Below are 26,489 nucleotides of genomic sequence, written 5' to 3'. Positions count from 1 at the left end.
GGATGAGGCTCACTGGACCACATTGGTAGTGACAATTGTCTTCGTTACATGATGGAGACATGGTGCTCCACTTGTTTTTTTTTGCTCTGCTCATTTGTTGTTCCTGGGTTTTAAGGTTCAAACCATTCCAGATTTTTATCGAGCAGCACAAGAACGCAGAAAGAAATTTCTGGCAATATGTCAGGTGACAGTGACTATGGAGACCTATTTTCTTCTTTGCTTTCCTTGTAAATGCTTGGTGATATTTTTTCCATTGAGAAGTTTATTTTCTTTGAGCCCTCTCAGCTATGTACTTTTATTGAGTCTAGAGTTGCCAGTGACAGGCTGTCCATTGCTTGAAATATTTTATGACTGAAGGTGTGTCTGTGGGGTTCTTCCTGGCTTTTGTTCAAATGAGAGCATGTTTTCTGGGAACAGATTTTCCTTTTTTTCTTTCTACTCCCTGTTTTCAGGGTTCCCTCTTACTTATTGTGGTCTGCCTTAAATGTTATCTTCATTACTTGTTTCATTGCTTGTTTTTGTTTTTATTTGTTTCTGTGCAAGTTATTCTTGTATAATATTTGGGCGAAAAAAAAACAGTATTAAGCAGAAGGAAGCAAATTTCTAACACCAGAAGGTTCCTTTTTGGTGATCTTTGGAGAAATAAAAAAAAAGAAAAAGGCATAGCCTGATTTTCTAGCAAAGTTTTCTTCGCAATAGCCAAGGCAAACATCATGTCTGATGGCAAAAAATCTGAACCAGCATGGTCAGACCTGTCATAGATAGAATGTTGTCCATCTTTCAAGAGTCTGATTTAGACAGAGTGATTTATTTTACCAGATGGATACTTTAAAAGCAAATCATTTCCTTCCCAGCTGCCTCTTCACCTCTTCCCCCATTAAACCTCCCTAACATCCATTCTGATGATTTTAGAATTTTTTAAAGCATTTCTAAGTATCCTGGCCATTTAAAAAATGAATTGCCAGCTCCTTGTAAGCCTTTCTGCTCCACTCAAACTACTAAGGTTGAAACAGCACTTTTGGTCTGAGAGGAACTCTGAAACAGCCTGGAATTCATTTTCAAACAGCCAGAACATTTTGGAGGTATAAAAAAGCAGAATATCCATGGGATTAACAGAGATCAAGAAATGAAGAGTACAAACAAAAAAGAGTTTACTCTGAATCTACTTTCTTTGTATTTCTTACTTCCAGGCTGATGCAATAGGGTGCATTCAGCAGAGCGCACAGTTTTAACCTCAGTTGTACGCACATCTTTTGTGCGCAAATGTTACTTCTAATGGAGCAAGGAGTTTTGCGATGTGTGTGTAAAACTGTACATCCTGCTTAGCACCCTTGCATGAAAATCCCATGTAAATAAAGGCATTAACTATTTCCCCGCCACACCCCACCCCACCCCCAATGCAGAGAGCTGCGCTGACTTAACTCAGGTTTTCTTAGTGATGGAAATGTTACTCCTGATCAGAGACGGAGCAAAATTTCCAGTGCTAATGTTAGTCTAGGGGCAAAAGCTGAAGTTCCAACACAGAGAACCGTAATCAGGATTTATTTGCAGAAAATATAATGAGAGTAATTTTCAAAGGAGTTACACATGTGAATGTAACATACAATCATAGCAATTTTTGTAAAATGCTTTATAACTTTAAAAAAAAAATTAGCCAAGCAGCAAAGCTTGAAATTAATGTTATTGCAGCGTAAAACCATTCATATAACGATTAACGGCACGATTCCACCAGGCGCTGTTACAGAGGGGCAGCCCACTACCATCGGGCACTTAAAGAAAACTACATCTTGTGAGAAAAAGACACAAAAAAATAGTAAAAATGAACTGAGATGTTAAAAGAGAAAATCAGCGATGTGAAGACTTGCCCCCCCCCCCCCCCCCACGTCATGACGACCAGCCAGCGGCGACCCGATTAACGGCACAATTACACCAGGCGTCGCGTGCCGGGTGTGCTCCCCTTCATGCTAACCTTTGTGCTCCTTCTAATATAATTATGTTTATGTTAATAATTTAACTTTTATTAATGTTATTTAGCTTTTTGCTTTGTTTAAAATTATTTCATGATTGATGTTTAAATGTATTAGACTAAGGAATTTTACTTCCTGCTCATTCTGTTTCATTGTAAACCGGTTTGATATGCATTTTATGCAGGAAAATCGGTATAAAAAAACTTAAAATAAATAAATAAATATAAGGCAAATACAGAATGGGGTAGATTTTCAAAGGGTTATGCGCGTAAATTACATGCATAACCCCAAAAATCTGCCCCTGCGCACACCAAGCCTATTTTTCATAGGCTCGGTGGCGCGCGCAAGCCCCGGGATGTGTATATGTCCCAGGGCTTTGAAAAAGGGGCGGGAAGGGGGCAGGGTCATGGGTGTGGCGCCAGTCCAGGGGCAGGACTGAGGCCTCTAGCACAGCGGCTGTGCCGGAGGTTGGCGTGCCGGCAGCCAGTTTGCGTGCACAAGATACGCCTGCAAGAGGCAGGCGTAAAAAATAAAATAAAGTGGGGGGATTTAGGTAGGGCTGGGGGGTGGGTTAGAAAGGGGAAGGGAGGGGAAGGTGGGGGGAATGAAAGAAAAGTTCCCTCCAAGGCCGCTCTGATTTCGGAGCGGCCTTGGAGGGAACGGGCAAAGCTATCGGGGCTTCCCTAGGGTTCGGCGTGCGCAAGGTGCACAAGTGTGCACCCCCTTGCGTGCACCAACCCCGGATTTTATAACATGCGTGTGGCAGCGCACACATGCTATAAAATCGGGTGTACATTCGTGCATGCCGCATGTACCCCGTGCACGTAGGATTAAAAATCTGCCCCAATCTGCATAAGAAATAATCATTGAAAACTACAATCCATAAGCTAACCACAAAAACAGGGATTGAAAGGAGCACTGGAACAACCCCTCAAAAAGGAAAAGAAAAAGGAGCAAAGACTGTAAAATACTACTATTTATCCATTACTCCTGCAAATCTAAGATATAGGAGTAGATGTCAGGTGAACAACAGTCCTACTACCTGGTAGGGATGTGAATCGTTTTAGGACGATTAAAATTATCGTCCGATAATTTTAATATCGTCTTAAACCGTTATGGAACACAATACAATAGAGATTCTAACGATTTATCGTTATAAATCGTTAGAATCGTGAGCCGGCACACTAAAACCCCCTAAAACCCACCCCCGACCCTTTAAATTAAATCCCCCACCCTCCCGAACCCCCCCCCAAATGACTTAAATAACCTGCGGGTCCAGCGGCGGTCCGGAATGGCAGCGGTCCGGAACGGGCTCCTGCTACTGAATCTTGTTGTCTTCAGCCGGCGCCTTTTTCCAAAATGGCGCCGAAAAATGGCGGTGGCCATAGACGAACACGATTGGACGGCAGGAGGTCCTTCCGGACCCCCGCTGGACTTTTGGCAAGTCTTGTGGGGGTCAGGAGGCCCCCCCCCAAGCTGGCCAAAAGTTCCTGGAGGTCCAGCGGGGGTCAGGGAGCGATTTCCCGCCGCGAATCGTTTTCGTACGGAAAATGGCGCCGGCAGGAGATCGACTGCAGGAGGTCGTTCAGCGAGGCGCCGGAACCCTCGCTGAACGACCTCCTGCAGTCGATCTCCTGCCGGCGCCATTTTCCGTACGAAAACGATTCGCGGCGGGAAATCGCTCCCTGACCCCCGCTGGACCTCCAGGAACTTTTGGCCAGCTTGGGGGGGGCCTCCTGACCCCCACAAGACTTGCCAAAAGTCCAGCGGGGGTCCGGAAGGACCTCCTGCCGTCCAATCGTGTTCGTCTATGGCCGCCGCCATTTTTCGGCGCCATTTTGGAAAATGGCGCCGGCTGAAGACAACAAGATTCAGTAGCAGGAGCCCGTTCCGGACCGCTGCCGTTCCGGACCGCCGCTGGACCCGCAGGTTATTTAAGTCATTTGGGTGGGGGATTTAATTTAAAGGGTCGGGGGTGGGTTTTAGGGGGTTTTAATGTGCCGGTTTTGCGATTTTACGTTTTTTCGATTTTTTACGATTTTTCACGATTTTTCACAATATTTTACCCCCCCAAATGGCAACAATACGATTCCCTCCCCCTCCCAGCCGAAATCGATCATTAAGACGATCGAGGACACGATTCACATCTCTACTACCTGGTAACATTTTTAACTGATTGAGTTCAAGAAAAGAATATCAATTGCTGTCTAACTTAACAAGATATCTTGAAGGATAACGAAGAAAAAATTCTCCCCCTAGGCCAATAACATTTTCTCTCAACTGGAGAGAAGAATTCCTCTTGTTTTGAGTTTGTCTTGACCCATCGGGGAATATCCACACTTTTTGACCCAAGAACAAGGCATTCCTGTTACAAAAGAACAATCTCATAATCAAAGTTTTCTCCAGTTCTGAAGAACAAGAAATCAACAGGGTTGCCCACTCTTGGATCACATCCTGAGATTGTTGCAGGAAGTTAGTAAGATTTTAGCACGAGAAAACTTGTAACAACTGAGAGTCATTTTCCACCACTGGTTTTCTCCCCCTCTTTACAGAAATATAATACATTTTAGTAAGGGAAGGCATATGTTTATCAAAAATACAATGAATTTTGGGAAGGAGCAGAGAGATCTCAAGGAGGAGCAGAGAGATTTGCCAGCCAGATATTATCTCACTGTCTGTTGGAAATAGCGAGCGCTTTGTATTCACTTTAGCTTCTAGCCCCAAAATGGTCGCAAAGTCACCCCTGTGGAAATTATGGCATTGTCCTCTGATTTTAATTTGATTCTTTGGATATTGGGGTCATAGATGATTCGTGGTGACATGGGTTTGAGGAGACTGCTCATGTCGTGGTTCATTTGGTCCATCAGGTTTTGAACGGTTGCATAATACCCTCTTCGTACAACAAAGTGATGCTCCATGCTTCCTTCATCCGTGGTGACAACATACTTATGGTCTTCTTTAATATTATCCCATGTGTTCGGGTACTGTATTTCCACCAGACCCACTTCCCACGGACCCTGTAGGTACAAAGGTCTAGCTAATTGTGTGGTGAAATTAGAGCTGGTGTTTTGTGGAAATATTCTCACAGAGGCGTTACTAGGCAGCGTTATGTAAAATCCCCCTTCATTCATTTTTTCGTTTTATCATACAAGGCCTTTTCAAATCAAATGTCTTGAATCTCTGATGCATTTATCCAGCTGTTAAATTTTTCGGGCCACCCTCGCCATTTCACAAAGCACTGCTTGTTCTTACCTCTCCCTTTTACCTTTAGAATCTTAATCAATGTGGTATATTCTGTCCTGTTGAGGGCTGACTTTCTGTAATTCTTCAGGATAAAAAGAACCTTAAATGGCTTCCTCACCATAATCTTGTATCTTGTACACTGTTTTCTGACCCCCTATTTAAGACGTCAGTTATTATAAATATCTCATCTGTCCATGTTTGTTCATAACCTTTTTCAAATTCCCCCTTTTTAAAAAAGGCTTAGCAGTTTCATGTTTGTTGTTATTGCCATAGACTACTTTCCAGAACCGCAGAGAGTTTGAGGCTGCTACATCGATGGGGCGGGCCTGTATTGTTCTGTGAAAACTGTGATTATAACTGTTCATAAAAGCCTGAAGCACATTTCATATCGAAAAGTGTTGCACGCTGTAAAGTATTGCCACACTTTGGATTTTAAAGTCCTGTTAAATCTCTCCACAAACGCTGCCTTAACATCATTGTTGGTCACAAAATGATGAATGCCTCTGTATTTTAACCAATTCTTCACAGAGCTGTTTAAAAACTCTTTACCTCTGTCTGTTTGTATTTTGTTGGGAACACGACTACCTTTAAATATATTTTCAAAGGCCTCGGCCACTTCACAACCTATTTTTGTTTTTAGGCTCACAGCCCATGCGTATTTTGACAAAACATCTATCACTGTCAAAATGTATTTGGAGCCTCTGTTATAACCAGACAAGGCGGTCATGTTAACCAGATCTGCTTGCCATTGCGCATCCACATCAGACACTATGGTTTTATTTCTTTTAAATCGTACCCTAGCAGGCTTGTGTAAAGAATAAGCATCTTGCTCTGTAAGCCAATCAATCACCTGTTTCTTGGTCACAATCGGCATACATGTTTTAGCCGTCTGAAAAAGAGGTGTTATACCGGCAAAGCTTCCTATAGAGCCTGGGTCATAATACATTTTCTTTAAGATCCGCTGGTGCATTCTTGTTTTTTATATGGCTGTAAATACAGAGGTCTGTTTTTTTTTTAAAACAAAACTAAAGCCTTGTGTTTTATCTTTGCAAACCTACACACAACATCCCCCCACTGCTGTCAATTATCCTCTGCTCAGGTTTAGGGCTGGGCAGGAGGGTTGAGGCATGCGTATCTACAGTGAGGGGAGGAGGGAAGGGGTGTGGGGAAAATTCTCCCTGTCTCTGTGTACAGAATGAGTCACAGCTTCCTTCCACCTGCTGGTAACTTTTATCGGGGCATGCCTATCTACAGCGAGGGGTTGGAGGGGAGGGGTGGACTTCTGGTGACATCACTGGGGGTTTGGCTTGGGGGTTTGAGTGACAGCATACCCTTTATACTACCCGGTCCCGGTCTTTACAAAAAAACCTGTCTTTGCAAAGTTTGATCGTGCCTGTGTGAAAAAATACATTGTCTGCAGTTCATGCAGTTCACCTCATGTAGTTCCAAGCAATCACTTGTTTTAAAAACCAAATCCTTGTCAACAGAATGAGCCACAGTTTTCCTGCCTCCTAACAGCTTGTAATTTTTTTTTTTAAAACAGAAGGGCTAGAAAAAAGCATACTTCCTGCTCTGTCATCATTAAAAGATGTCAGGATGTTCTAGGGGTGCATTTTAAAAGCATACTTCCGGCTCCATCATCATTAAAAGGCATCAGGATGTTCTTGGAGCACATATTTTGGGGCTTTTGTATTGTACTTCCAGTGAGCTCATCAAAAACAGCCAGAGTCCATTAATTTGGCATCATTAAAAAAGCGACAGGACCCTTTCTGATGACATTTTAGGGGTGCGTTTTTTGGGGGGTGGTGAGGTGTGGACTTCCGGCGATGTCATACCCGTGACATCACATGGGGTGTGGCTTGGGGCTGGGGTGTGGGCAGGGCCACCTGTGACATCATGGGGGAATGGTTTGGGGGTGGGGCATGGGAGGGGCTCCCCATTCACTTCTATTGGGGGGAGGAGCATCGATGGGGTCTGGGGGGGGACCAGGGGTGGGGCTGGGGCTGGGGCAGAAGGGGTGTGGACTGGGGGCATGGTCGAGGGCGGGATAAGGCGGGAGGGGGCATGGCTATGCCCCCATTCACTTCTATGGAGAGTGGGTGGGGCATGGGCGGAGCTTAGACCTGAAGTGAACGCTTCACCTAGGCTTCACCTAGGCTTAACTGCCTAACTAGGTGAATAAAATATCAGAAGTTCCCAGGCATACAATGGCCCTCTCAAATGTAAGGTTTTAAAAGCCAATGATAAATTTTTAAATTGAATGCTCCAATGCATAGACAGTCAGTGAAGGATATAGTAGGACCAAAGTTATATGGTATAGTCTCTGCAACAGATCCCAGAAAGGTTGTGTGTTCCCATCCCAAGTAGTTAACTGGATAAGTGTTGGGCAGGATGTGGGTGGATCAGGGAGAGGTACTTATCTGGTTAATTTAGCTATATAAGTGCTCAATAGCAAATCTAAAGTTAGCCGGATAAGACTTATCCAACTAATTAGCAACTTTTATGGGGATATTATGGAGGATAACTGTGCTGCCGAATATCCTTTGTAAATTAGCTAGTTAAGTCTATCTGGCTAACTTACTTATCCAGATAAGTTTGAATAACTATCCCCTACTAGTTTAACCACGGGCCAATAAATCAAAATATTTATATCAAATAAGTGAAAAAGGTATGTTCATAGATAGCTCAAATCCTCAGATGATAATTGGATATGAATAGTATATCAAGTCTAATTATGACATACCAAAAAAACACTTGTACCAGGCAATTCATAACAGTTTTTTGACAATAGTCATAATAGGCTCTTAATGACTGTCTCTTAACAGCAAAATATTTATAAAAAATATACTTAGTTGAAAATCAAAAAATAACTCACAGCTCACTCATTATGGAGCATAATGATTATAACATGATGAACTAAAGTTTCATAATTCATAATTCATCAGAAGTGGGCTTATACAATTCATCAAAAGTGGATGACAGCACTCAAACATGGATTGTGTTTTGCTAAACCAGCTTTCTCAAGGAGCCTCAACATAACCAGAAAAAGGTAAAATTCAGAGTACTGTATTCATCCAATTGGCATCCTGAATACAGTTGAAACTTCAAAAACAGAAGTTGAATTAAAACAATCAGCATTGCAAATATTAAACACTACCCTAGAACACCAATACACCTCCTATTGCTACAGATCACTACACAGAAATTATACACTAGCAGAACACTTTGATCATACAGACAGAACATAGATATACCCATGCCAAATACAGAATAAGTAAACCCAAAGATATAAGAGATGCTGCACATTCACATTCCAAGAGCTGGCATATTCAAATCACTAAACCAAAAGAAAAAGTCTTTTATTTTCTACCTTTGTTGTCTGGCCATTTTAGACCATAACATAACATCCCCTCTCACAGCAAACACAGAGGCTCAGCAGCTTCAACATAATACCACACACATGGCCAAGAACAATGATGGGAGTTCAACGTCCCTAATATAACACTACCCACTCCCCTCACACTACTTTGTTTCCCCCCTATCCCCTCCATTCCCCCCTCCCCCACTGAAGTCCTCTCTATCTCTCACCTCCATCCTCCCAGCAGGCAAACTGAATCCCCTCTCTCTTTCCCCAGGGGTCCAGCATCAGTCCTCTCCCCCATTTTCCTTTGCAGGCAGCAGTCTCTCTTCCCCAAGCCCCTTCTCCAGGCAGAAGAGAATGCTCAGGGAGGGAGGGTAGAGGTGGCACCAGATGCATGGGGTTTTTCGGGAGATGGGGCCACAGGGCAATTCAAGCAGGTGGAGGAAAAGGTGCTTGTATTCAGAACTAGCACATACCTCTGAAAAAAAGCCCTGCCTAAGAGTATGGGAAGTATCCACTCTAGTGACTGTCAGACAGGACTGATTGAAATCAAAGAAATGTCATGATCCTAATGCCAAAATAATTCAACAGGTCAATAGGAAAAGCACGATCCACAGTACTGAAGGTAGTGCTAAGATCCAGCAGGATGAGTACTGTTGAAATGAATCATAAAAGATTATTGGAGAAATTAGTCGTAAAAAATTAACAAGCCATCTTGTTCAGGCTTAAGAATATTGAATTAATTGGAATACTTTTCAATATGAAAGAGCACAGTTCTCTCCACAATTTTTCACAATGGTGGGACCACAAATTGAATAAATTGTCAGGATCCAAACCAGGATTCTTAAGGATAGGCTGGATCAAAGCTCTCTTTCTTATGGTTTTGTGGGTATTTTGCCCCTTGGCCCGAGATGAGAGTTGTTACCACTTGTGGGGAGAAGCCCCACAGGTCCACACCATCAGGAGGCGATGTCAGGCATAGCAGGGAGCTCTGGGTGAGGCTGTGGACAGATTCGAAGGAGCCAGGAGGAATTCCCCAGTAGGTAGACAGGCTGGAGATAATACCTGGGCAGAGACCCCCGAAGGGTAAGGTGCTAGGTAGGCTGCAGAGCGGGAGGTGCAACACTGGCCATGCAGGAGGTATTCCGGAGAGGCAACCCCAAGGAGCAGAGCTGCGCAGCGAAGGAGGTGCTGATGTAATGACGGAGGCCAACCCACGGAGCAGAGAAGCCTGAGTCAGGCCTCCAATGATGACATATGCTCTAGAGATGTGAATCGTGTCCTCGATCGTCTTAACGATCGATTTCGGCTGGGAGGGGGAGGGAATCGTATCGTCGCCGTTTGGGTGTTTAGAGTATCGTGAAAATCGTTAAAATCGTGAACCTGCACACTAAAACCCACCCCCGACCCTTTAAATTAAATCCCCCACCCTCCCAAACCCCCCCAAATGCCTTAAATTACCTGGGGTCCAGCGGCGGTCCGTAGCTAAATCGGGGGAAGGGGGAGGGCAGGAAAACCGGCACACTAAAACCCCCTAAAACCCACCCCCGACCCTTTAAATTAAATCCCCCACGCTCCCAACCCCCCCCCCCCCAAATGCCTTAAATTACCTGGGGGTCCAGCGGCGGTCCATAGCTAAATCGGGGGAAGGGGGAGGGCAGGAAAACCGGCACACTAAAACACCCTAAAACCCACCCCCGACCCTTTAAATTAAATCCCCCACCCTCCCGAACCCCCCCCCCCCAAATGCCTTAAATTACCTGGGGGTCCAGCGGTGGTCCGGAACGGTCTCCTGCAATTGAATCGTGTTGTCTTCAGCCGGCGCCATTCTGCGCCGCCATTTTGCAAAATGGCGGCGGCCATAGACCAACACGATTTGACTGCAGGAGGTCATTCCGGACCCCCGCTGGACTTTTGGCAAGTCTTGTGGGGGTCAGGAGGCCCCCCCAAGCTGGCCAAAAGTCCCTGGGGGTCCAGCGGGGGTCCGGGAGCGATCTCCTGCCGGCGCCGTTTTCCGTACGGAAAATGGCGCCGGCCATACGCGTATGGCCAGCGCTGGACCCCCAGCGCCGGGCGTATGGCCCGGCGCTGGGGTCCAGCGGGGGTCCGAAACGACCTCCTGCAGTCGAATCGTGTTGGTCTATGGCCGCCGCCATTTTGCGCCGCCATTTTGCAAAATGGCGGCGCAGAATGGCGCCGGCTGAAGACAACACGATTCAATTGCAGGAGACCGTTCCGGACCGCCGCTGGACCCCCAGGTAATTTAAGGCATTTGGGAAGGGGTTCGGGAGGGTGGGGGATTTAATTTAAAGGGTCGGGGGTGGGTTTTAGGGTGTTTTAGTGTGCCGGTTTTCCTGCCCTCCCCCTTCCCCCTTCCCCCGATTTACGATTTTTTGACGATAAATCGGGGGAATTGGTATTGTATCGTGGCCCTAACGATTTTTGACGATTTAAAATATATCGGACGATATTTTAAATCGTCAAAAAACGATTCACATGCCTAGTAAATAATTAAATTTTAAGGGTTGGGTGGTTTGGTTTTATTCGGCGAAAATTGCCAGGTTGGCCGATCCGTAGCCCGACCTGAGATAAAAAAAAACAAAGCACATCTCTAGGGAATAATGCACAAGACAGTCACAACCACAACATTGTCAGGCAATTGTTTTTGCAGGAACTACAGCATCATCTCATCTATATTTGGATATCTGAATTATATTTATGGTTTTTTCCCTTTGTTTTTCATCATAGTGTAGAATTTTATGATACTTTTCTATTTAACATTATGACAGATAAAATCAGTTAAGTGCCATGGATGCTTTTAATGTCTCAGGAGCAGCTCTAATTTACACAGCAAACTTTTCAAATATTGTCAGTGTAGTTTACTCTCATGATGGGATCATTTCTGTGAACATCTCATTATCCAGCCCTTTGGATATTACTTCCTCCTACACAAAGTCTCATACCGATAAATACATATTTTGTGTCTTCTAAGTAAAGCACATGTTTCCATGGTAGAGTTGCGCAGGTCAAAAACTTTCATTTCATCTTGAGGGGTTTTCCAGGCAAATTTTGTTTCATTGGAGTGAATTTCTTTCATTTATTTTCTTTTATTCTCATTTCAGGAAATAGCGTGCACTATTTCCCGAAATGAAAGAAATAAAAAAAGAAACCTAGATTTCAGTAGGATTTTTGTTTCATTTGGTTTGCAAACAAATGTGCATCCCTATTCATAATGGCAGGTTGCAAAATATGAAGGAATAGATTTTAAATGTCACATCCTCTAGTTTTCAAAATTCCTAAGCTGTAACCATGGCTAGAATGTCTGAAGATGCCCATCCTATGGCATTTTTATCTCATGCTACACAAAAAAATAGGTATTCAGACTGGTTTGAGGTAATTATTGTCTCTATCCAGTAGAAATGTATTTCTATGTACAATTATTTTTTGTACATCTCTGAATTTTTTTTCAGACTAAACCCCTAACAAACACAGGAGTCCCTGAAAATAAATATTTTCCCAATTGATATCCAGAATGATGCAAGCACTTGTGCTATTTCAAGAGCCGCACACACTCTTCAAGCCCCCAAAATCTTAGCTAAACCAGGAAGCTGGTTTGTGATTTTCTGTTTTGTTTTCCTAATGGCTTGAAACGTTTTAGAATGGAGCCTAAAAGTGTTTGCCTCAAAAGAACAGTTGCTTTGAAAATAAACCTAGAGGCACAAATTATGCTGTTTTGATATCATGACAATTTCCAAACAATGTTATGCACTGTTTATGTTTCTGTGCCTAATTGCGGCACTTCTCCTTTTGCTGTTTTCTGGCAGTGTTTAATTGCACACAGATGGTTAATGAGATTTTACAACCCTAAGGAATTTAAAATGATATTTTTTAACATCTTCTTTCTATCTCCTAAACCAATGCATTTGATTTCTGAAAGTAGCAAAGCATTTGAAATTGACATCTTCAAGAGTCCTGAACTAACATGATATCCACTTCAGGACAAAATGCGTTCAAGCCAGATATCAATTGATCACTTTTTTTTTTTTAATCTGGTTTGTTATAGCGCTACGCTTCATAGCAACACTGAATAGCACCACAAAAATTTGGAACTTAGACCAGGAACAAGAAGGTCAGATATCTATTCAAAGGGACAGCTGTAGCCAGCAGAATGAATATATAATATTATGATTTGGTAACAAGAAACGCACCATGGTTAAATGATAAAAAAGAACCTTTCTTGATAACGTAAAGAGATTAAGAAGAATGAGGCTGATTTCGACAGAGGATGGTGTGTAAATGAGAGGCGTTATCAAACTGAATGTGGCAGTTCCATTTTTGTTATGGTGAAAAATATCAGTATTATTTACTAAGGAGATTAAGGCTGTATTGGAAGAGAGGCTGCTTGTTGTATGGAGATTGAGATAAGATAAAGGATTTTAACTTCCATGCAGAAGCCAAATGCAATATACACAGGGCTCTTATCTCCTAGTCAGCCCTAGCAGAAGTATATTAAGATGTACATTATAATTAGCAATGGCAGGAGTAGATTTCATAAAGAGTATCACGCCTGAACCCTAATAAAATACTGGCTTTTAATGAAAAGGCTATGAATTATTTTTCTTAGTTAATTGCAACCCTAACCAACATCCACAAATGCGTACCTGACTCTTGCTGAAATCACAGGCATCATCAGACAGCTCCTGATGGAGGAGCTGATTCAGATAGATGAGTTTGAATACCAGAAAACAGCAAAACTTAAGGCATTAAGGGGCTAACTTTCAAAAGGATTTACATTCCTAAAACTGGATTTTACACATGTAAATGCACTTTAATCGAGTGAGAGGATGGGTAGGCCTCATGCTATTGAATTGTCCATAGGATTTACTCACGTAAGTGCACTTTACTCAAGTAAATAACTTTTGAAAATTGCAATGATGTATGTTATATTTACATGCATAACTCCTTTGAAAATTACCTCCCCTGTCTCTTCTGTTTGAAATATTAAGGAACTCCAAACATCCAAAAATGTACTGCAACAGTCACTGTCAGGATTAGTAAACTACTAGAGCAGTACAAACCTAAGTTTTCTACTCTCCTATAATGAGATAACTATGAGCCAGATGTGCTAAGCATTTTTCTCATAGAAATAAAATGGGAAAAGCCCAGCCATAGAAATAAAATGGGAAAAGCATACCGCACATCCACAAAGCATGCATCATGCACTCGGCATGCATAGATTCCACTAAGGTCTTGCTTGCAAATAAACAGGAAAGATTTCAAGACAGTAAATCATGCAACAGAATTGCAATTTGCCCCCAGGCATGCTCATTGGCATGGTCTTGTAAACATTGCTAGAGCTGTTTGTTACAGAGTGCAAGAAAGTCCTGAAAACCATCCCCCATGGAAATGCATTTATGAAGAATGCATGTCGTACTTTGAAAGTGCACATTATGACTGCTGCATGCAGATGACTTTACCAGTTATTTCTCTAGTGCATCTTTATTGAATCCTTTTATGTTTATCCATGATTTTGCCATTTTCCCAGAATTTTTTTAATTTCAGAGAAATCTTTTTTTTTTCAATTTCTATTGCTTGTTTTCCTCATGATTTCTAAGACAAGGGGGTTTTGTGATTAATAACATTTTCTTTGACTAGTAGGCCAGGTAGTGGGGAAGCTGCAGCTCATCTGTTTACTTTTCCTAGCTCCTCAGTTGGGGACTCCTGAGGATTCAATGACTCTTCGGGGTTTGGGCTTTTGCAACTCTGTACTGCTTCAAACAGCAGGCCAGAAGGCACATGTTTCATGACGTGCCATAGATTTACCTCAGATCAGCAGCATTTTTCCTTCTCTTCTTGATGCTAAACCTCCCCAATCTTATTCCACCTCCTTGTCTTCTGCCCTGGCTGTCCTCTACTATTCAAAGTGTTCTTCCTCTCAGCAAGCCATCACCGCCCTCACTAAGAACATCTCATTCTTGTTACTGTCACACCTCCATTCCTCTTTTTCATACTCTTCTCTTCCTCCTCCTCTCCTCCTCCTCCTCTCATTTGGGGATATCAATCATAATTAGGCGATAGCTAAAGCCAGAAGAATGCTGGGCTGCATAGAGAGAGGAATATCGAGTAAGAAAAGGGAAGTGATTATCCCCTTGTACAGGTCCTTGGTGAGGCCTCACCTGGAGTACTATGCTCAGTTTTGGAGACCGTATCTCCGAAGGGACAGAGAGAGGATGGAGGCGGTCCAGAGAAGGGTGACCAAAAAGGTGGATGGTCTTCATCGAATGACTTATGAGGAGAGATTGAAGAATCTAAATATGTACAGCCTGGAGGAAAGGAGGAGTAGAGGTGATATGATGCAGACTTTCAGTTACTTGAAAGGTTTTAATGATCCAAAGATAATGACAAACCTTTTCCGTTGGAAAAAAATCAGCAGAACCAGGGGTCACGATTTAAAACTCCAGGGAGGAAGACTCAGAACCAATGTCAGGAAGTATTTATTCACGGAGAGGGTGGAGGATGCCTGAATGCCCTTCCAGAGGAAGTTGTGAAGACCAGAACTGTGAAGGACTTGAAAGGGGCGTGGGATAAACACTGTGGATCCATAAAGTCTAGAGGATGTGAATGAAGAGTGGGTGGCTCGCGGGAATGACGGCTACTACCTGGAGATAATACCCTTATTCAATAAACATACACACGGTTAATGTGATTCCAACATTGCTCTAAGCTTCAACGGAAAGAGGAAATGTGGAAAAAAGGATTTGCATTCACAAAAAAGTGGGGAGTAGCTTGCTTTACGGTGGTTACTACCCCAAAAAAAATAAGCCTGATACTTCACTTTCAATGCATATCAAGCATAGCTCTCTGCTTCAATGGCAGGGGAGAAAGACTGATACTTCATGCATATCCAGCATAGCTCTCTGCTTCAACGGCAGGGGGGGAATGAAGAAAAGGGGATCTATACAGGCAACAACCAAGGACTGAATTACATAGTCTGGGTAAACAAATAAGCATGGATGTAGCTTGCTTATTGTGGTGGTTAATACCCCTAACTAATTAAGCTATTTCACTTAGATGCAGTTCTAACACTGCTCTCTACATTAATGACGGGGGTGGAAGGAAAATAGAACCAAAAGGTTACTAAAGGCCAAGAGTAACAGATAAGTATGAGAAAAAAAGTGTGAAAACTTGCTGGGCAGACTGGATGGGCCGTTTGGTCTTTTTCTGCTGTCAATCCTATGTTTCTATGATTCTATATGTTTCTATACTGGCTCTTCAAGTCAACTTCCACCTCCATCTTGCACATCAACACATTACCTTCTCATTCCTCCATCCATTCCTCATGTTTCTTGTGGCATGGCAAATGTATTTCTAACAAGTTTCCCCACATTTGCAACATCTTATTCTCTTATTTCCTCCATCATCTTGCTATGACACAGGCTTGAATTTCTCCTAAGGACTTTTCTTCAGTTGCTGTTCTCTCTCATAAATGTTTTGGACCTGATATTCAGTCACTATCTGACTGAGCAAATTAGCTGTATAAACATATCCAGCTAACTTGTTCGGGATATTCAGTGGTACAGTCACACCACTGAGTATATCCAGTAAGTTAAAGTTAGATAAGTTTATCCGGCTAACTTTAGGACTGATAGATAGCAGATCTAACTTACTCATCTAACATCATTTCCAGCTAAGGCCTAGATTCATCAAAATGCTATAAATAAAGCAGAAATATGGTGTCTTAGCATCAATGATACAAAAATGGGCATGGTTATGGAAATTTCTCATATTCCTTATTGTGCAGGTAAGTTGTGCATCTTGCAATACTTTAGCACGTTGTGCAACACAGTATTGCATTGCGCAATGCATTAGTGCATTAGCATCACAGATACTTTTACTTCTGGCACGTTATTTTTTTTTTTGTTTTGTTTATATATACAGGCTTCCTGCAGCTGCCTCTTTGAGGGTGTGTCAGGAGTGGGAGAAGGAGGAAAGGAGGTGAGTTCTTAGAGTTTAGTGGAGTTAGAATAGCAGTTTAGTGATTTCTGAATTGTCCTGTTGTTTAGTGCTCTCATTTGTTTACCTTTATCTTTGTCCCCACCTGCCTCCAGCATGCCACGTTGCCATCAGGATGCAGCCAGCACATCATGTTGCCATCAGGATGCAGCAGACACCCAGGCACATCAGCACACCAGTCCAGGTCTGCTGGCTTTGGAGTGACAGACAGCACATCTACCACCAGCAACCACACCACCAGCAGCAACAGCAGCACTGGAGCAGGCAGTACAAAACATGATTAACCTCATTGAAAGGAGGCATGGGCTCCACCTCCACCACATACGGGCAGAGCTGGTATGGTTGAGGAGGGCTCTGATTCGCCACACCAAGGCCTTACATGCACAGACAGATGCCATGATGCAAGGCCTAAACACCGTTTCGACCTCAATAAACAATCTGACAACTACACGCACACAAATCCTTGACAGATTGCCTGAGCCTCCTCCTATGCCGTCCCCATCCTCCCAGAAGTCCAATCTACTCAGCAGTCCCTGGCTAACAGGACAGCCCAGGGGTAGGCCCTCCAAATAGATGCCACCACCAACCCAAAAGCCATGCAGAGGAAAAGGCCCATGAGGCCCCCCAGTATTAAAGAGAAAAAAAGCAATCAAATAAGACTTGTCTAAACAAGCCTGGCAGGTCCTCTGTACAGAGTGTCTATGCCAGCTAGATAGAAGAAGATTGATGGGCCCATCCTCACTATAGTGTTCCTGTGCTTGCTTGCTGATATAGATGTTCTACTGTCTGCCTGTGTTGCCCTGCTGCATACTTGTTATACCCTCATCTATGCTCAGCCTGTAGTCCTGCCTCCTTTATGCGGTCTCCAGTCATGGTCCTGATGGGGCCACTTCTTGTTTCATCCTGCTGCTACCTCCATGCTGATGTCACATCTCATCTCATTCTGGTGCTGCCTCCATGCTGGTGTCACTTCTCATCTCATCATGTTGATTTAACTTCTTGTCTCATCCTGCTGCTGTCTCCATGCTGGTGTCACTTCTCATCTCATCCTGTTACTACCTCCATACTGGTGTCACTTCTTGTCTCATCCTGCTGCTGCCTCCATGCTGTGCTCTCTGGTCCTGGTCCTGCTGCTTCCATGCTGCACTCTCCAGTCCTGGAGCTCCTGCCACCATGCTGCACTTTCTAGTCCCATTCTTGCTGACTGTTACATGAACTTTGCTGCCATAGCCTTTAGGCTGTCCCCTTTTGAGTACACTCTTTCAATATGAAGTTTCTGAGCCTTCTTCTTGAACTTTGCTGCTGTGGCCCTTAGGTTGTCCCTACTTGAGTGCGCGCTTTTAACATGGATTGTCTGGACCTTCGCTTGCCATCACATAGTTGTGCTGGCATCAACTCTAACATTAGAGCTGTACACTAGCTATTGAATTGCCATGTCTGCTTTCTAGGTTCTTTGCAGTAATCATGATTTTGCAAAAGGATAATATCATAATACTGCATATGTCATGTTTCCATTTATATCAATTTATGTGTCTATCTCAACTAAATGTGCTGGTCATTCCAGTTACAATGTCATATGCTATTTGAAAGCTCATCCTTGCATAATGTGATGAACAAACATATTGACTTGCTTTGAATCTGGTAACTACAATTGTTGTTTAATAAAGTGGTCACATTTTTTTTAAACTTCATTCTCTGTTTGTATCTTTTGATTGTGTGTTATTTGTCCTAAGGGTTAACTAGGTAAAAAAGTTTGGGACCCACGTGACCTTGCATGCTAAAGTGCTATTGGCCATTCCAACTAGGCACATTTCTCACATGCAAGACCATATGGCCTAGGTCCTAAAACTGAAAGCTTATTGTATGTTCCAAAAGAAGACAGCAAGAGCAAAACAGGAAATTCCTTACTGTGAAGCTTCACAAGTGACTCTTGATCATCCTTAGCTAAGAAGTATGTACAGATCAACCCAAGGCAGTGCAGGGATGGGAGCCAGTCTGGTGAAGTCTGGTCCCAAACAACAGCAGGCCTCAACACTGCTATTGGGAAGTGGGGAATCCACAGCTCTGTGACTCCTCTGCAGATGTCCCACAGCAGCTGGCATGTTGTTCTCTCAGGCTGTAAGTAGACAGAGGTGCATAATCATTAGGCGGGGTAGTGGACAAGTAATACAGCTCCAGTTAGCAGCAGAACCCACCCCCTATAATCAGCAGGGTTAAAATGCCACCTATGGTATGCACCCAAAATGTATGCAGCTACATAAGGTGGAATCTCTGTAGGCCTAACCTGCCAGCATGTACATATGGCAGAGTAAGCCTAAAGTGATGCTGTTTTGTGTGGCAGGCTCACAGTCTAGTGAGCAGGATATTTTCCTCAGATAAGTGGGTAAGGAGATCTCTGACTAGAAAATGAGAACCTAAATAGTGGTTGTGGCAGGCCTCCTGCCACTCCCCTTACCCCAAGGTATCATCAAGCCACTTGCCCAGACCCCCCCCCCTCCCCCCAACTCATTTATCTGGTGAACATTAAAGTTCCAGGCATGAGAGTGCCATTTGCCCTCCCTCTTCCCTCCATTCCTGCATTCCAAAATAAGTTTACATCATCTAAATTCTCCCCCTCCCCAAACACCACAGCCTTCCTGGCAGCTGAAGCTCTTCCAACCAGGCACACCCTCCAATACTAAAACAAATAGGCTTACTCCAGGTACTGGGTGGGAGAGCATTAGGTGCACTACAGGCAGATATCTACTTATCCGGAAAAGTGGCACAGCTTCTCTGAGCTCTGACATGGCCAATTTTCACAACTCTCTTGGGACTGAATGAATAAACAGTGTCAGGCCAAGGTGGAATGTTTGTTTACAATGCAGGAGGTCATTTTCTCACTGCCTACATATTAGCATAGCTGTAGCAACCATCGTAAAAAATAGAAGCACAGGATTGCTTGTGGCCAAAGCCACTGTGTGCTAATTGGGTGCACATTCAGTGCTTGTTCTGGTGTATACATTGGTGAAGTAAAGAAGATAACTATAAGCCCAACAACTCCTCCAGACACAGATGTAGACAGAGGCTAAAACAGCATGTCAATCATCCCGAGACACACATATCAGTTATGACATTGTTTTATACAGACTACCTCCAGCACTACCTCCTACTGAGGCCCAATGTTGTGCTCCTGGCCTGATGTCATCAACCGTCAATGATTTCTGTGCCAAGTTTGTCCCTACCTGCTAACGAGGTAGTTAAAGTCATTACTCCTCACAGAAGATTGTCTACATCTGGCAGCCTGACAGACATCTGTCATAAGCATGTATGCTCACTGATTTGTCTTTGCTACAGATATGGGCCTCTCCAGGTCTCAAGTGCCCCTAAATGCTTGTCTTTCTACATAACAACAATGAAAGTTCAGAAGGCATCCTGCCTACCACATGACATCTCTGGGAGCTGTTGAACTATACATTTTGGACAGTGGCAGGCTTCTGAAAGAGGATTGTTGTTGGCTCATGAGGTCATCAGCTGTCAACACCTTCTCTAGCCTTAATGCTACGCACAGAGCTGATAAGTGAGAGTCTATCAGCACACCTGCCTTGGTCTCAATATCCACAAAGTCACAAATGCTTAAACCCCTCAGGACATCTATCCTATAGGATAGCAACTCTGCTATGTTGGCCAAAAGTCAGGGCAGCCATGTGGACCAGTGAACCTGACTTCAGTGTCGGGAAAAATAGTGGAAACTATTCTAAAGATCAAAATCACAGAGCATATAGAAAGACATGGTTTAATGGAACACAGTCAGCATGGAGTTACCCAAAGGAAGTCTTGCCTCACAAATCTGCTTCATTTTTTTGAAGAGGTTAATGAACAATTCTAAAAATCAAATATCAGAAAGTATACTGTAGATAGACATGCTTTAATGGGACACAGCCAACATGGACTTACACAAGATAAGTCTTGCCTCACAAATTTACTACATTTTTCTTGAAGGGGTAAATAAACTTGTGGATAAAGATGAACCAATAGATTTAGTGTATTTGGATTTTCAGAAGGCGTTTAACAAAGTCCCTCATGAAAGGCTTCTAAGAAAACTAAAAAGTCATGGGATAGGAGGTAATGTCCTTTCATGGATTACAAACTGGTTAAAAGACAGGAAACAGAGTAGGATTAAATGGTCAATTTTCTCGGTGGAAAAGGGTAAACAGTAGAGTGCATCAGGGATCTGTACTTGGACTGGTGCTTTTCAATATATTTATAAATGATCTGGAAAGGAATACAGCAAGTGAGGTAATCAAATTTGCAGGTGATACAAAATTATTCAGAGTAGTTAAATCACAAGCAGATTGTGATAAGTTGCAGGAGGACCTTGCAAGACTGGAAGATTGGGCATCCAAATGGCAGATGAAATTTAATGTGGACAAGTGCAAGGTTTTCCATAAAGGGAAAAATAACCCTTGCTGTAATTACACAATGTTAGGTTCCATATTAGGAGTTACTACCCAGGAAAAAGATCTAGGCATCATAGTGGATAATACATTGAACTCATCGGCTCAGTGTGCTTTGACAGTCAAAAAAGCAAACAGAATGTTAGGAATTATTAGGAAGGGAATGGTGAATAAAATGAAAAATGTCATAATGCCTCTGTATCGCTCCATGGTGAGACCACACCTTGAATATTGTGTACAATCCTGGTTACCGCATCTCAAAAAAGATATAGTTGCGATGGAGAAGGTACAGAGAAGGGCAACTAAAATGATAAAGGGGATGGAACAGCTCCCTTATGAGGAAAGGCTAAAGAGGTTAAGGCGGTTCAGCTTGGAGAAGAGACGGCTGAGGGGGGATATGATAGAGGTCTTTAAAATCATGAGAGGTCTAGAACGGGTAGATGTGAATCAGTTATTAACTCTTTCGGATAATAAGAGGACTAGGGGGCACTCCATGAAGTTAGCAAGTGGCACATTTAAAACAAATCAGAGAAACTTCTTTTTCACTCAACATACAATTATCTCTGGAATTTTTTGCCAGAGGATGTAGTTAGTGCAGTTACCTTAGTTTAGTTTAAAAAAGGTTTGGAAAAGTTTGTTTATTTATTTATATATTTATATATTTATTGCTTTTCTATACCGGCATTCATGATAAAATCATATCATGCCGGTTTACAGATAACAGGGGGGTGCAATAACTTTGTACATTTAACAAGTGTAGAGGAAACAAACAAAAGGGGCTTGGGATAAACACTGTGGATCCATCAGGTCTAGAAGACGCGTATAAAGAGCAGGCAGCAAAATACTGCACGAAGCGGCAGTAGCCACAGAGGCATTCATGGAGCGGGATGCCAGTGGCCAGTGGTTGGTGTTCCACCTTCACGGAGCGGAAGGATGGAGGGCTGCCATCTCCCAATTAAAAAAAAGAAAAAACAAGCAAACAAACAAAAAAAAAAACAGGGATGGGTTCATGGGCTATAGGTATTACCAATTATTAGGCTTATTCAATTACCAATTATTAGGCTTTTCAGTATTTGATGATAGTTAATAGGGATGTGAATCGTTTTTCAACGATTAAAATTATCGTCTGATAATTTTAATATCGTCTTAAATCGTTATAGAACACAATACAATAGAAATTCTAACGATTTATCGTTAAAAATCGTTAAATCGTGTTAGTGCGCACTAACAGAAAATGATACAAATTGACACTTTCCAGGTCAGTAAAAGTCAGTTAGGAATGAATATGTATTCCTATTGGCTGGCTGCCCTCTTATCTACTGATGTTACCAAGGTTCCCACTGAGGTGATGGTTGGGGGGATGGGAAATGGAAATGGAAACTCAGGAACACTAACAGAAAATGATACAAATTATTGACACTTTCCAGGTCAGTAAAGGTCAGTTAGGAATGAATATGTATTCCTATTGACTGGCTGCCCTCTTATCTATTGATGTTACCAAGGATCCAACTAAGGTGATGGTTGGGGGGAATGGGAAATAGAAACTGTTGGTAGTTGACAAAAAAAGTAATGTGATCAGTCAATATGACTAGAAATTGTGCCCTATTCCTGATACCAGGGGTGTTGTGATCTTCCTGCACACAGTGCCCTAACCCTGACACCAGGGGTGTTGTGATCTTCCTGCACACAGTGCCCTATCCCTATTAATACCAGGAGTGTTGTGATCTTCCTGCACACAGTGCCCTAACCCTGATACCAGGGGTGTTGTGATCTTCCTGCATGCAGTGCCCTATCCTGCCTGCATTACTAGTGAGAGGCTGGCTTCACAGACAGGGGGGAGCTGCCTGACCCTCACTCCTGACTTCCCCCATGTCCCAGCCAGTGAATGGTGTGTGGGTGAGGGGGGGGGGGAAGATGGTGAAGTCTGAGACAGCTCCCTCCCTGCATTACTAGTGAGAGGCTGGCTTCACAGACAGGGGGAGCTTCCTGACCCTCACTCCTCCCTCGTTTTTTGACAGCAAAAATTGGACTTTCTTCAAAAACTTTTAAAGGAGATAACACCTTCGAATGTTTTTTAACCACAATGTTTTTTGAAGAAAGTCCAATGTTTTTTGAAGAAAATGTTCCAATGTTTTTTGAAGAAAGTCCAATTTTTGCTGTCAAAAAACGAAAAAATTTATGGGACAATCTTAGGACATCTATTAATGTTCCTGACAGTGATGAAAATATGATGGGTCAATCGAGATGTGGAGGTTGCTCAGTTTGTCCTCATGTTTTACACATACAACAGTTTTGTCATCCTAATTTAAAACGGCCATACATTCTTCCAGATAAGTTTACTTGTGACTCGGCAGGAGTGGTATATGCAATTCTGTGTCCTTGCTCTTTAATTTACATTGGACAAATGATTCGTTCCATAAAATTTCGTATTATTGAACATAAGAGCAGGATTAGAATGGAGAAAATAAATGCTCCTTTGGTTAAACACTGGTTAGAGGTTATACATGGTATTGATGAATTACGATTTTTTGTTATTAAAAGAGTAACGCTGCAGCGGGGAGGTGATTTAGGTGCCATTTTGAGAAGAGTAGAGCAAAGGTTTATCTTTGATTGGCAGACGAGTGTGCCCCATGGACTTAATGGTCCAATTGAATGGCAAGCTTTTTTGTAAGCACATGATTGGTGCAAAAATATTGTTTCATTATAAGATCAGTTAAGGGTTTAATGAATGGCATTATAAAACCTACGTTCAGGTTCATGGCTTTACATCATGCCGTTATACGTGATGTCATCAGTTCCGGAGGAAATGTGAGTATGCAGTCGGTAGAACGCCTTAGTCAGATATTTTTGAGCTGGTATTAAATTGTATTTTTTCGCTATGTTTTGGTTACAGGGTTGTTCCTTGGAATTAGCGAAATGATGTTGAATTGTGAAACGTTTTACCTATACTTGGAAAATCGAATGAAGTATAAAGCACTTTAATCCGGTAACGGAGGTTACATATCTTAAACGCTATAAAATTTAAAAGACTCTGTAAAGGTAGATCCTTTCTATATTTAAATTTTGGAGAGAAAGGGGTTTTAAAGGTAACAATGGTGGGTTATTATCTATATTGATGGTTGTATTTAACATAGGTGCATTTGAGACGACAGTGACGAAAATATCCCTGATGAAGCCCGGGTGAATCAGGCGAAACAAGGAGTCCTTGTCGGGCAGGTCCAGCGGACGATGTCACCGTTTTTTGGTTGCAATATTCAGAAAAGTATAGTGTGTGATGCTGGAACCTGAGAATACCAGGTTCTAACAGACACAGAGTTATATCACATCGCCATTGTTATACATTGTGAAACGCTATTAGAATTATAACAGATGTTACTGCAATAGATATTTGATATTGTGCTTCAAAAATGAGTGTTACACATTGGTGTTGGGATTTTTACATTATGAACATGATGTTTTTATAGGTGTGGTATGGCTGTAATTGTGATATGATTGTGGTATGGAGGAATGACTGTGTTAGATAGTAATCATTGTCTAGACAGGATCTATTTTATATGTTTCATTAATAAATTATAAATTTGAGATTGTATTTTGTGAATTTGTGAGTTCTCTTTTGTTGATATAATTAATAGGGATAGGGCACTGTGTGCAGGAAGATCACAACACTCCTGGTATTAATAGGGATAGGGCACTGTGTGCAGGAAGATCACAACTCCCCTGGTATCAGGGTTAGGGCACTGTGTGCAGGAAGATCACAACTCCCCTGGTATCAGGGTTAGGGCACGGGCACTGTGTGCAGGAAGATCACAACACCCCTGGTGTCAGGGTTAGGGCACTGTGTGCAGGAAGATCCCTAACCCTGGTATCAGGGTTAGGGCACAAGTTCTAGTCACATTGACTGATCACATTACTTTTTTTGTCAAGCTACCAACTGTTTCCATTTCCCATCCCCCATATATTGTCAGTGGGAACCTTGGTAACATGAATAAATAAGAGGGCAGCCAATAGGAATACATATTCATTCCTAAACTGTCCTTAACTGACCTGAAAAGTGTCAAATTGTATCATTTTCCGTTAGTGCGCACTAATCGGAAAAAAACAATTTTTTTAGCTAAAAAATCGTGCCAAACACAATTTTCTTCTCCTGCCAGATGATTTTAATCGTTAAGACGATAGGGCACACGATTCACATCCCTAATAGTTAATGTAACTTTCAAGGCATACTTCACTTTCAATGCATATCCAGCATAGCTCCCTGCTTCAACGGCAAGGAAGAAGAAAAACTAATACTTCACGCATATCTCTGCTTCAACGGCAGAGAGCTATGCTGCCGCTTACCCAACTAATCAAACTTAACATTTCATTTGGATGCAGCTCCATCACTGCTCTCTACATTAATAGTGGGGGTGAAAAGGAAATAGAACCTAAGGTTACTAAGAGCCAAGAGAAACAGATAAGTATGAGAAAAAAGAAGTGTGAAGCTTGCTGGGCAGACTGGATGGACCGATTGGTCTTCTTCTGACGTCATTTCTATGTTTCTATGTTTCTAAAAGTTACATTATAACAGGGTTTCTGGAACTAGGGGAGGAGGAGAAAAGAATAAAACAAATATCTTTACAGAAGTAAATAATTTACATTATGTAATAGGGTCTCTTAATGGATATTAGTGACTTAGTTAGGCTCTGGAAAGGCTTGTTTAAATAACCAAGTCTTAAGCCTTTTTCTGAATGTTAATAAGCAAGGGTCCAGTCTGAGATCGGGTGGTAAGGTATTCCAGATAGAGGGGCCCACTGTAGAAAAGGCCCGGTCTCTGAGTGCTAGATGGTGTGTAGATTTAGTTGGTGGGATAAGCAGGGAACCCCTATAGGCTTCTCTGATGGGTCTGGATGAAGTGTGTAGTCTGAGGGGAATTTAGAGGTTTAGCGGGGCTTGGGAATGGATGGTTTTATGGATGATGGTGATGGACTTGTGTAGAATTCTGAAGTGTATAGGTAACCAGTGTAAATTTTTTAGAATGGGGGTGATGTGGTCTCTTCTTCTGGAATTTGTCAGGATTCTAGCTGCTGCGTTTTGGAGCATCTGCAGTGGTTTGATGGATGAGTACGGGAGACCTAGCAAGATAGAGTTGCAATAATCTATCTTGGAGAATAGTACAGCTTGTAGGACTGTTCTGAAGTCTTGAAAGTGAAGGAGTGGTTTCATTCTTTTTAGTACCTGCAGCTTGTAGAAGCAGTTCTTGGTTGTGTTGTTAATAAATGTTTTTAGATTAAGGTGGTTGTCTATTACTACTCCTAGGTCTCTTGCTTGGGAAACAATGGTGTTAGCTAAAGCACTTTGTGGGGAATTGCTCTTTTCCGGGGTGATGAGGAGGAGTTCCGTTTTGGTTGAGTTTAGTATCAGGTTTAGGTTTGCGAGGAGTCGGTTTATCTCTTGGAGGCAGTTTTCCCAATGTTTGAGAGTTTTGGCAATAGA

This window comes from Rhinatrema bivittatum, chromosome 3, assembly GCF_901001135.1.
Source record: "Rhinatrema bivittatum chromosome 3, aRhiBiv1.1, whole genome shotgun sequence".
Lineage (NCBI taxonomy): Eukaryota > Metazoa > Chordata > Amphibia > Gymnophiona > Rhinatrematidae > Rhinatrema > Rhinatrema bivittatum.
The sequence above is the reverse complement of the archived record's forward strand: the minus strand, read 5'-3'. Positions refer to the sequence as shown.